General features: G+C 45.0%; 1 pseudogene; it reads left to right on the top strand.

Annotated features, from left to right (window-relative positions):
• The first annotated feature begins 9898 nt into the window (after positions 1–9898).
• LOC132486872 (Golgi-associated RAB2 interactor protein 3-like) lies at positions 9899–12110 on the top strand (annotated as a pseudogene).
• Positions 12111–12384: the final 274 nt, after the last annotated feature.

Genomic DNA, 12384 nt, shown 5'->3' with positions numbered 1-12384 from the left:
TATACATGTGACCATCGGCAAGCCCCTCTGAGCCTTGCCTTAGTCATCTGTAAAATGGAAGTAAGAACAGAAGTAAGGGTGGTGGAGAGCACTGAATAAGAAAGCCTACAGTGAGCGCTCAGCAGTCGTTCACTAACTGAACACCTATTTATTGAGAACTTGCTATGAGTTGGCCATCATGGCGAGAATGACAATTGCACTTTGAGAAACATACAGTGCCGCCCTCAAGTTGCTCCCAGTGCTTTTGGGAAAACAGATCTTGGCAACTCTGTGTTACAAGAACGCACAGGATGCTCTAGGAACCCAGAGAGAAGGGACACAGAAACATGCTTCGCATACAGCAGACACTCAGCAAGTGTGACTTCTTTTCCTCTCTTAGCTGACAGGTAGACCCTCCAGTAACTAAATCAATGATCTTTTTACAGATGCTGCCCCAGAAGGGAAGTTCTTGGTAATACCTGGCTTCTCAGACACAAGCGGCTGACATTTCCCATCATCCACCCAAAATGCAAGGGAGACAAATCACCCAAGCTTTGTGAGACAGAGGACAGAGAGCCATTTAGACCAAGTGAGTTGAGCCCAACTGCTCACTGCATTCGTTAGAGCACTCACTGTCCTCATCTTGTGGTCAGGAGAGCAATAAGAAAGCAGCCAGGAAAATTAATCAGGACCCAGAGAATTTCAATAAAATGTTAGTAGAAGTCAGCACCAACTGTGGGGAGGAGAGGAGGTGCAGCCTCTGGGGCACTGGCTCCTGTTTTCATTGGGTGACTAAGGTCTAGCCAGACCCCAAAAACGCCCTGCTGATTCCTAAGCTTGGCTTGTGGGTGGTGCTCATTTTGCCTACAGCAGAATCGCATTTCTCAGCTCTTCTTCAGCCCCGACCCTGCCCAACGTCTGCCCTGTTCTGCTTTGATTAGTAACCCCCTGCCCTCCATTCCACAGGCCCCTACTTATAGTACATTCGTGACCCTTTCTGGGGCAGACAACTACCGAGTATTAGAAATCAAAGAACTAGGTCCCAGTGTCTGCTTCTAACCCACCACAGAACCATGATCCAAATCTACCTCCTCACTAGGTCTCAGTTTTCCCATTTGTAAAAGGGGGGCACTGGAATAGACCTTTCCTAATTTTTGCTGTCTTTCCACTGTCCTTGATTCTAAGAAGTGCACACATACCCTGTGGTTTTCAATAAAAGGGTTTTAATAACAGTTGCACCCCTAGCTGATATTAGAGGACCAAAAGGTCTTCCTTTATTCTTTTCTGCTCCTAGCAAAAACTCAAACTTGAAGAAAGAAGTTGGATTCTCTGCCAGCTTGATACAGACCAGCTTTCCCTTTGGATCTTCCTATTCAATCCTCCACTGGATTCAGTGATTTCAACACCCAGCCTTGCCTTCCCTGTATTGCTAGGACAGTTCCTTGAAAGTATGTAGTGCTCAGTTCTTTAAAAGGCTGCCTCACCTATTATATTCCTTGACCGTCTCAGGATTTCCCATCTTATCTATAAGGAAACTGACGCTGAGAAAACATAATTGAATTGCTAACTTTATGCATCAATTAAGTAATAGTCTAGACCAAGACTCAATCTTCAATCACTGCTTTTTCCACTGTATTACCGTATACCATGCTTAGACAACTCCGAGGATGTTCCAAAACTAACATCCTGACGGTGTGAGATAGTGAGAGGATGATACTAATTTAAAAATGACTAATTAATACAGATTTTTTAAATAACTGAGAAGTGGATAAAAGCATAGGAAGGCCAAAGGCCAGATAAATAAGGAAAGAAAAGAAAGAATAATTTTTTGGTGTCACCAAAGAAAACTCATAGCTGAGTCCCAGGTTGGTAATGATTTTCTCCCATAAAACCATAATGCCATAAAATTTAAGGTTATTAAGTTGCAGGTGAATAGTTCATGAGGCAATTATGAAACATTTAGGATGGAATGTTATGAGCTTCCACATAAAAGAAAACATTTGGGGTCGCCAAATTGACAAACTTTGGTAGCTATGCTTAGATTTCTCTTGAGGGGTGTACATGGGTGTTCTCTGCTGCCCTGGACCTTCAGAGATGGGCTAAAGTCCCTCCAAGAGGTGTCTGGAACATACTCCAATAACTCAGTTGGACGTCTCCTGCAGTGGATTGTGACAGCTGGTGTCACAATCCACTGCGGGAGACATAAGTACTGGCTGAGGTCAATAGTAATGGTGCAAGGAACAAAACCTTACGCAGGGCATACTCTGTGCCAGGCCCTGTGAAAATCACTTCACATGTATTATGTCTCTAATTCTCATGATGACCCTCTGAAATCAATTATCTCTATCAGCCCCATGATATAGACCAGGCAACTGCGGCTCAACATGTTTAATAATTTACCAAAGATCACATATCTAGCAAGAGGCAGAGCTGGGATTCCAACCCAGGCAGTCTAGAACTTCAGCCCCCACTCTTAAAAGCCATGATGTTGTTAAGACTGCCAGGCAAGACAATGTCTGGGGAATGACAAATTGTGACATCATTCATGTATCATTTACACATAGTGTTTCCTGTCCTTCGAAGCACTTCCACGTGCATTATTCCATCCTCACAAGGTTCTGTAACATTACTGTTGGATATTGTTGGACAGGTGTTGTTGTCTCCATTTTTCAGATCAGTAAACCGAGGTCCAGAAAGTTTGAATGACCTGGTCAAGGTCACATAGCAAGTTAGTAGAGACATCACAACTAGAACTTGAAGGCTTAATCATAATGATGCATCCACCATAAAAGAACAGAATTGGAACAGAGTGTCCTTGCTAAATGTCCCATCCAACACAGTGTCTCTGAAAATAGACCACCCAGCCTCTATCTGAGCCTTTCCAGTGATAAGGAGCTCTGTGTATAATGCAAAAATCCCTTCCACTGTTGTAAAATTAGAAACACTTTTTCTTCTCCTCAGCCAGTATTTACCTCCTCACAACTGACTACTATTTTATCTGGAAGGACATGAATCTCCCTTCTTCTCCTAGCAGTCACATGCCCCCTCCCTACCATGGTTTCGTTCCTCATCACTTTTAGCTTATCATCCCGGTCCCAGGATCTTCAGTTATTCTTTACAGAATATGTGTTTTTGACCTACCCTCTTTCTTAGATCTCTTCCTAGATGTGCCCTATTATATTAATACTCTCCTTCCAAACAAAACTGAATCCCATCTCTGGGGACATCTGTTTGGAGTTAGGGTACCCGTCCATCCTTCAAGGAGCTGTAACCGTCCCTCCCCTATTGATACAGGTGAATCTAGCTAAGACCCCATTAACTACTGTCGTAATGCATTTACATGAACTTGCTACCCCACCCCAAAACTTTTCCATTTGAACTGTTATCGAACTAAGTTGCTTTTGTCGTGTCTCCCCACTATACACATTCATCTCCTGTAACACGTGGTAACTTCAAAACATCTATGGGCAGGACAGGAATAAAGACACAGACACAGTGAATGTACTTGAGGACATGGGGAGGGGGAAGGGGAAGCTGGGACGAAGTGACAGAGTGGCATGGACATATATACACTACTAAATATAAAATAGATAGCTAGTGGGAAGCAGCCACGGAGCACAGAGAGATCAGCTTGGTGCTTTGTGACCACCTAGAGGGGTGGGATAGGGAGGGTGGGAGGGAGATGAAAGAGGGAGGAGATATGGGGATATATGCATATGTATAGTTGATTCACTTTGTTATAAAGCAGAAACTAACACACCATTGTAAAGCAATTATACTCTGATAAAGATGTTTAAAAAAAACAAAAAAACAAACATCTTCCAGTTCGCGCAGAAGTAGCATTCTCAATGTCATCCCATTTGTCTGCATTCGCTCTGCCATGCTGAGCAGCGAGCATGGCCTGAGCCTCTGAGAATGTCTAAAGTAGTCCAAGGAAATGGAAAAGTGCCTACTGGGGAACTGGATGAACCATCCTCTGTGTCGTAAGTTAACTCTGTTCTATTAGATTCTCAACATGATGCAGCTGTGTTTTAGAGACCAGCAACTGACCATTGCCTTCCTGCTAGAGTGATGGTCCGTCTACTCTTCAGAATGAGAGGGATCTTAAAGACATCTTATCCAAACTTCCTGTCTTATAGGAAACGGAGGCCCAGAGAAGAGAAAGTACCTGCCCAGTCGGTGTTAAATGTGGGACTCAAGCCCAGGCCTCAGGACTCCAAGCCACATTGTGGTCCATTTGAATCTTAGGGATCATATGGTCCAACACCTCATTTACAGGTGAGCAAACTGAGCACAAAGAGAGAAGGTTACCCAGCTCAGGGGTTCTCAGAACAAAGACCAAACCCAGGTTTTATTACCAGTGCTTTTCAATGAAAAGAAAGAAAGGAAGAAAGGAAGAAAGAAAATATTATCTTCTGCATTCGGCACTGAGGGCATCCAGCCCATATCACAGATCATAACACTCATATCATTTGACTTCTTTCAGTAATATGGGCATTTCGCAGTGATAGCCAGGTCTCATCTTGACTATTACCCCACTGTTGCATGTTACCCAATAGAAACAGTCCTACTTGATTCTCTAGGTCACCACAAGGTCCTTGTTAAATGAGGACATCAGGGAGGAGAATTTCAACTCAAGGTGGAAATGACAGAGAAATCCACCTGCACCCTAAGTCAGCAACTTCCACCTGCCCATCAATGATGTTAGCCTAAGACTTCACTCAAGTGAAAATTCCACAGTGAAAGCCCAAAGTTGAGAACTCCATAAACAACTCTATCACAAAAGCAGCAATAACATCACTTGACTGTCAATATTCTGCAAATAATACTCAGTTGCCAATATTCTGTAAGCAAAATTCGATTACTCATTCTCTTCAGACAGCATTCTGTTACCAACCTTCTGGCACAGATACTCATTCTTCTGCTTGTTTTCTCTGGATGTGAGGACAATCAGCATCTCCAGATAGAATTACATACCCATGCTTAGGGGTTAAGCCAAAAGGTGCTGTTGAGTTAACAAAGAATGATGAACGGGTATCAGTGGAGGAGACTCACGAGAGACTTAGGGTGGAAATCTGCCCAACACTTATCTTAAGCTACATTCATCTTACCTGGGTGGTGCATGACTAATAGTTTTTTTAAAGTGGGAAAAAAAAGGAATCTGCTTTCTTTCACATTTTTAAGGTCAAGGGAATACCTGTAATTGTTCACATCAAAAATATCATTTTGAATCTAAGGCCATACCACCCTGAACGTGCCCTATGTTGTCTGATCTCGCAAAAAATATTTTGATTGGACATGACGGGAGTGTGGGCTGATGTGGTTATAAGGGAGGTAAGCCCACCTCCACCTCCCTCGTGGCCACTGTAAGGTACCCACCACTAAGACAAGGCAAAGGACAAAAACAATGAAGCCAGGTGACCAGCCAGTTCTGGAATTTCCCATGAAGGTTCCCAGCTCTGTACTTTTCCGCCAGCTTCCAACCCCACGTGGAGGCATTGCAATTCCCCACACGCAGACAACAGGAGATAGCACATGGATTCCAAGCAGATGAGCTTGCGTCAGAGAGCTCTGGCAATAAAGCTCAGGTTAAACAAAGCCATCTGCAGCGTGCAGCACAAAGGACTGATTACCCAGCCAGCACCTCTGAAGAAGGATTAGGAAGACTCTCTCATGGGGACAGGAGAATCTTAATTGAAAGCCAAGTTGCTATATTTGCATCCCTAGAGAGAACCTGGGCCTGCAACTTTCCCAAATGGTGAGCTGCTATCACTTTAAGATTCAAGGGCATCTTAACAGTTCTGAGCACAGGGTATTGCAAGCATACCTTCTTCTCTTATGTTCCCCCAATACCTAACTAGGGATCCAGAGAGTGGAATCTCACATTAGCATAGACATTACAGCAGCCCCCATCATCTGCTTCTGATTTTCAATTACTTTAGTATAATATACTTAAGATCCGTCTTTTATTTAGAAAGATAAACAGCAGTTTGGTAATTTCATTGCTATGTCAATTTGCAAAGATAACTCTATTTAAACTCAGTGACTGGCCCACTGCCACCATCCGAGCCAGTGGCAAGCTGTCTAAAGGGACAAGAGAGGTGCCAGCTGAGTCTCCTGGGTGGATGATACAGCTGGCAGGAAACCTCCCCTCACCTCCCCAGCTGTCCCCTGAGATGCACTGGGGGTTTTCTCAGCATCTAAAACCCAGACTTAGAAACAAAGATTGATTTTTTTCTGATTTTTTTCCAGCTGGTTTGCATGTAGCTAATATTACTTAGATATCTATGATGCGTCTGGCACTAAGCTAAGTGTTTTTTACACACTGGCTCATTTGATGCTCATGACCATCCTTTAGAAAAGCTGTTATTATCCTCCACTGAAAGGGTGAGAAGATAGAAACTTAGAAAAATTAAATGACATGAGCAAATTCTCACATTTTGTAGTCCCGATGCAGTCCCAGGTTGTCTGTCCACAGGTGACAGGTTTAACCACTGTTGTACACTGACCTCTACTCCATTTACCTGGACCATCTCTAGCCTACATGGAACAAAGTATAAACTCACTGTAAGTTTGTTAAAGAAATGAATGATTGGATGGCCTTGAACTTACTCCTGAAGTTGGCTGTATGTTTTGGACTGGTTAAGCCCTAATCCAGATCACATGGTGACTCCAACTGCAGCTTTAGACTGACTCTTCAAGTCCGGTTATATTACACAACCATGTGATTCTAGTCTGAGGCTGACTCTTTACCACCCTACGTGCATCTTAGCCTGGGACGCTGCCCAGCTGAAAACCTTTCTTTTGGCTCCCCAAACTCAAGCTTGTTCCAACCACAGGACCTTTGTAAATTCTGTGCCTTCTGCCTGAACCATGCTCATTTCCCTCTTCACGTTAACTATGAGTTTAGTCATCATTTCCTCGGGGATGCCTTCCTGACTGTCTGGTCTGGGTCACGTTTCTTAACTAAAGACTCTTAAAGAATCACATCCCTTGTCTTTTACAACCTTATCTCCATCTACGATCATTCACCGCTTGATGCCTGTCTCCTCTGCCACACTGTGTGTCCCAGGACAGCAGAGAGCGCATCTCTTTCAGGACGACAATGAATCCCCAGCGTCCATAGTAGCATCTGGCTTATGTCAATAAATATTTGTCAGTGAAGGTCTAGACCATGTCTTCATCACAGCCACAGGCTTTCAACCATGGCCATGCATTGGAAATTCACATGGTTCAAAGTTATCAACTAAGCATGTTAGTACAACTGAGTGAAAGTAAGAAATTACAAAAGAATAGTTCAACTTGTAGGTTCTACTCATATTGAATGATCTTTCAAAACGAAAGCAACACATTAAATTTAAAAATCTAGAACTTCAACTCATGTATCAGTAAAACACAAGAGATGTTTTCATTGGTTCAGCTTATTTCTCATCCTTTAAATTTCTTTCCCACTCCTCTTACACAATGTCTAAAGGACTCATGGTAAGTAAAGATATGATTACTGCTTGTCTAAAGGAAATTCTATTATATCAAATTCTAAGGGATAGTTCAAATTATTTTCTTCGACAAAATTTTGTTGTAGAAGATAAGTATTAAGTATCATTAAGCCATTCACTAGGGCTAGAAATAGATGCACTATACAGAAATTTTGATTGCAAGGTTGCAAATCTTTGAAATAAGATTTAATATGTAAATAATTTGGAGAGAAGATAAGCTGGGGGAAATGACTGTGTGATGTGTATACTTACATTGCTGAATTAATTCCTTAATTCATCAAGTATTTATTGGGTGTCTCTGCTGTGCCTAGCACTAGGCTATGTTATTGAAAAACAATCCTTTTCTCAGCAAAGCACTTTGGTTTGGTTATGGGCACTCTGTAGAAGGCAAGGAAATAAGCACAGAAAAAGGTTTTCGTTGCTTGCTCAAAGGTCACACGTGCATAGCCAATGACAGAAAGAGAAGCCTGTTTTCCCAGCAAGGCTTCTCCAGGGCACTTAGGGTGGAGGGAGGACAAGTCTGCAGCCGGGGCTGAGCTTCAGGCCATAGCTGGGGTCAGAGGTTCACCATATGAAAACAGAAACTCTCTCCGGCTTGTGAGGAAATCAAACCATTGGGAGTTATTTTACTTTGTGTTGGGTAAAACAGAACACGGGGGGATCAGGGTTGTCACTGGCTCAACAAAGGGACACACACTCCTTATGGTAGAAGCAGCACCAACGAGGAGTCAGGAAATCTGAGCTCCTATCCTGTCTGGGCCACTGACTCTCTTGGGTCACTCTGCCTCTCTGTAATGGTACGTCTGTGGGCAGCCACGGGGTCCCCAACTGTAAAACCAATGGATTGGACCGCTGCAGTGATTCTTACCCTTGGTTGTATGTTGGAGTTACATGGGGAGCTTTAAAAAAAGAAAAAAAAAACAAACATTGATAGCCTAACCCGAATCCAAGACATTCTGATGACATTTATGTGGAGTAAGCCCACCAGCACTGGGAGTTTAAAAAACTCACCAAATAATTCTACTGTGCAGCAGCCAAGTTGGAAAACCACTGGGCTAGGAGGTCTGTGGGGCCTCTTTCAGCCCCAGTATACCATAACTTTACAATGGAAGACAGTAGTTCTCAAACATTCACATGCATAAGGATCACCTGGGAAGCCTACTTAAAAAATAACATTTCTCACCATATGATATCTCTTATACATGGACTCTAAAGTACGAAGCAAATGAATATATCTGCAAAACAGAAAAAGACTCCCAGACATAGAAAAGAGACATGTGGTTTTCAGTGGGGTTGGGGTCAGGGAAGGTGTGGGAGTTTGGGATTAGTAGGTACAAACTACAGCATGGATAAACAGCAGGGTATTACTGTACAGCACAGAGAACTATATTCAGTATCCTGTGGTAAACCATAATGGAAAAGAAGATGAAAAACAATATATATACACATAAAACTGAATCAGAAATTAACAAAAGAAATTAACACAACAGAAATTAACACAACATTGTAAATCAACTATACGTCAATAAAAAAGAAGAAGGAAAAGAAAAGAAATAGAAGCCAAGGTTGGGTTACCTTTGTGGGGAGGGAGCATGCAGAAGAGGGGCTGGCAGGGTTCTATTTCTTGCTCTGGGTGGCAGCTACAAGGGTGTTCACTTTCTTGTTACTCATTAAGCTATATTTATGGTTTCTGCACTTTCATGAATGTGTGTTATATTTCACAATAAAAAGTTTCTAAAACTGTAAAAAATATAAATATAAATATAAATAAAAGTCAGCCTCCTTGAAAAGAGAAAATGGGTGAGAAAATTCTCCATATCCTGGAAATGACAGTACCAATGGGACTCTGACAGGTAGAACTCTTTCTAAGTTCCTGCCAGCACTGTGCTATGTACGCTGGGGGCACAGAGAACAGCAATTCCCATAGGATGCCTGCCCTTAGCAAGGACACAGTCCACTTCCAGGATTTTATCCCCAGGACACCATTCAGCAGAAGCACGAAGATGATCCCTGCAGGGAGATTTGTAACAACAACAACACTGGAAACCACCGAGATATTTACAAAAGCAGGAGGGTTTTCTCAACCTTTTGATTACAAAGACTATCCAGCCTACCCACACCTATACCCTGGCAGGGTCAGCCTGTTCCCTATGGACATGGTGGTTGGTTTAGGGGGAGGCTGGTGAGCCTGCCCCAAAGGGGTGGGGGCTTGGAGGCTCAACAAAGGGGTGTGTGATGCGATGGTGACGCGTCACAAAGGGCTTGCAGTATAAATAGGGTCGGGTCAAGAGACTCTGGCAGAGTCCGGCAGGGAGATGACGAGGTGCTTTCGTTCCCTCTCTCTCTCTCTCTCTCCGAGACTCAATTTGTGGCTGGTGGCTCTGTCTTGAACAAAGAGAGCCATGAGCGGTGAGAGTTTACCTCATTACACGGCCAATAGCTACTGTTCAGGGGGGGGTGTCGAGGACCTCCATGGGGGTCCTGCAACGACAACTGTACGAGGGAGGAGAGTATGACAATTTCAAGTACGCTCCCATGTTTGAGAGCGACTTTATCCAGGTCAGCAAGGAAGGAGAACTGATTGACCTAGACAACCGCGTCCGAACGGTGACTGTGGGCGTCGCATCCACCAGCCCCCTCTTCCCACTACCTGACGTCATGCTGCTGGCCCGAACAACGAAAGTCTGTGAAGAGCATGTCAGATGCGCCGGGATCACCAAGGGGAGAGGTTGCAAGCCCGTGAAGACCCTAGAGCTCACCAGGCTGCTTCCCTTGAAGTTTGTCAAGATCTCCATCCACAACCGTGAGAAACAGCAGCTGTGCCTGAATCTTGCTATGGGCCGTACTTTCTATCTGCAGCTGTGCCCCTCTTCCGATGCACAAAAAGACCTCTTTTCCCATTGGGAAAAGCTTGTCTATATCCTGAGACCACCGGTAGTCAGTTACAGCAGTACCCCGATGCTCCAAACTGGAGATGCAGCGACTACAGAGGATGCCAAAATCCTAGTGGGAAGCACCCACAGAGACTCAAGAACACGGGGCAGGGTGCTTTGGGAGAGCAGGGCCTTCATAGCCTTTGGTGCTCTCTGAGACTCACCTGGGAAATACCTTCTATTGTTGAAAAGGGTCAGGGACAAACGAGCTATCACTATGGGATTCACCACACTGGAGAGGTTCCGAGTGCTTCTCCACCTTGTCCCACAGGGCTGAATTTCAGAGAGACCTTAGGTATCGTATCAGCTGCACTGGTCTCATCACCAGGGCTGTAATCCCTTCTACAGCATCCTGATTGTCTGGTCGCTTCTTGAACACTTACCCCAGCCCAGGTAGTCTCATCAGTTGTGGAACATCATTCACAGTTAGGAAGTCCTTCCTTCGTTGTGTCTCCCCGTGACGCCGACATGCTGATTCAAATCAGCCCAACCCATGTAGTCACCAAAATGCAGAAGGTGTGCATCCCTTGACCCAGGAACCCCACTTCTAGGAGTCTGTCCTGCAGAGAGAGAAGCACAAGGGTATAAAATTAAAGTGTATATCATGGAGAATTGTATCAGTGCTTTCCCTGACCCTGGGACTGTTCAAGTAAAATGGAGTGGCCATTTGACAGGGGTGCAGTACATGGGGTCTTGCATCCAGTGGGAGCTTAGACTGGGTGATGTCAAAGGTTATTCTAAGTATAAGGCCTTGAGTTGCTCAGCTCCAGGATGAGAGAGGAGCGGACAGTTCTGATCTCACTTTCTGTCATCTCTATCTTACCTGTCTCTCCTCCCCTTGGCTCAGACCACAGAGCTCCACAGAGAAAGGGATCAGGATGAAGCTGGGCTTCACAACCTTTGTGACGTCACTAGAGCCATGAACAGCGCTGAAGGATCAGCAACAAGGATGATCATGGGCCGGCGGGAGCCACCATCAAGGATCCAGGAGAAAGCGGATCCAGCAAGGCCACTGCAGGTGCCCCCCCATGGATCAACTGCAGCCATGAAAAGCGCTAAAGGATCAGCGGCAGGGATGACCATGGGCCTGGCGGGAGCTACCATCAAGGATCCAGGAGAATGTGGATCCGGTGAGGCCACTGAAGTTGCTGCCAGCATATCCTTTCAGGACACGAAACTGGTCTTGGCGGATGTTGCCAGCACATCCTTGACGGGGGCAGATGGTCCAGGGAGCAGCATGAGCATGGTGTTGCCAGTTGCAGTCATAGCCAGCAAGCCTGCTACTGGATGAGCTGAAGGGAAGGTCGCAGCCCCCATGGTCTCCACCTTGCAGACCATAGGCTACATGTCGAAACGGGATGGAAGCCAGAAGGTCTCCCACCCCAGGGATGAAGCCTGGAAGGAAAAAAAGAAAACAAGGACCCGTCTTCATCGAGGAAAAGTTCCCTTCACCGCAGGACACGTGAAGGTCACCACAGGCCTGCAGGGGACAAGACCCAGAAATCATCCTCCCAGTGGTCCTCATCCGGCCATGGAAACCCCACAGTTGACAAAGGAGGGGAGGACAGCTCGCAAACTGAGGAAGAGCCAGTCCGCCACCAGTTCAGGGACTCTAAGTAAGACATCCAGTAAGATCCTCTCCTTCTTTAGGAGCTTCAGAGTCATTCCTGGTTCAGAAACAAGGCTCACACATGACCACTGAGAGGCAGACAAAGCCCCGGTTGGCTTGGTTCCTTCCCTAGAGAGGCAATTCCTACCTTCTTTAATAAAGGAAACCATACAACTCCAAAAGAAATGCTATCTTGTGTTTTCTATTTCCCCTTGCCTGGTAGTGACTTCACAGTGACTTCTGTGATGCGAATTGTGCTTTGGCCTGAGACTCCAGCCTCCAGTCAAGCAGGACCCCCACCTCCCACCCACGCCCAGCAGAGCCAGCATTAGTGCCCTGCCTTGCCTCAACCCCTTTCTGCCTTTGG

This window comes from Mesoplodon densirostris, chromosome 3, assembly GCF_025265405.1.
Source record: "Mesoplodon densirostris isolate mMesDen1 chromosome 3, mMesDen1 primary haplotype, whole genome shotgun sequence".
NCBI classification, from domain to species: domain Eukaryota; kingdom Metazoa; phylum Chordata; class Mammalia; order Artiodactyla; family Ziphiidae; genus Mesoplodon; species Mesoplodon densirostris.
This window is presented reverse-complemented; position numbering and strand designations above follow the sequence as displayed.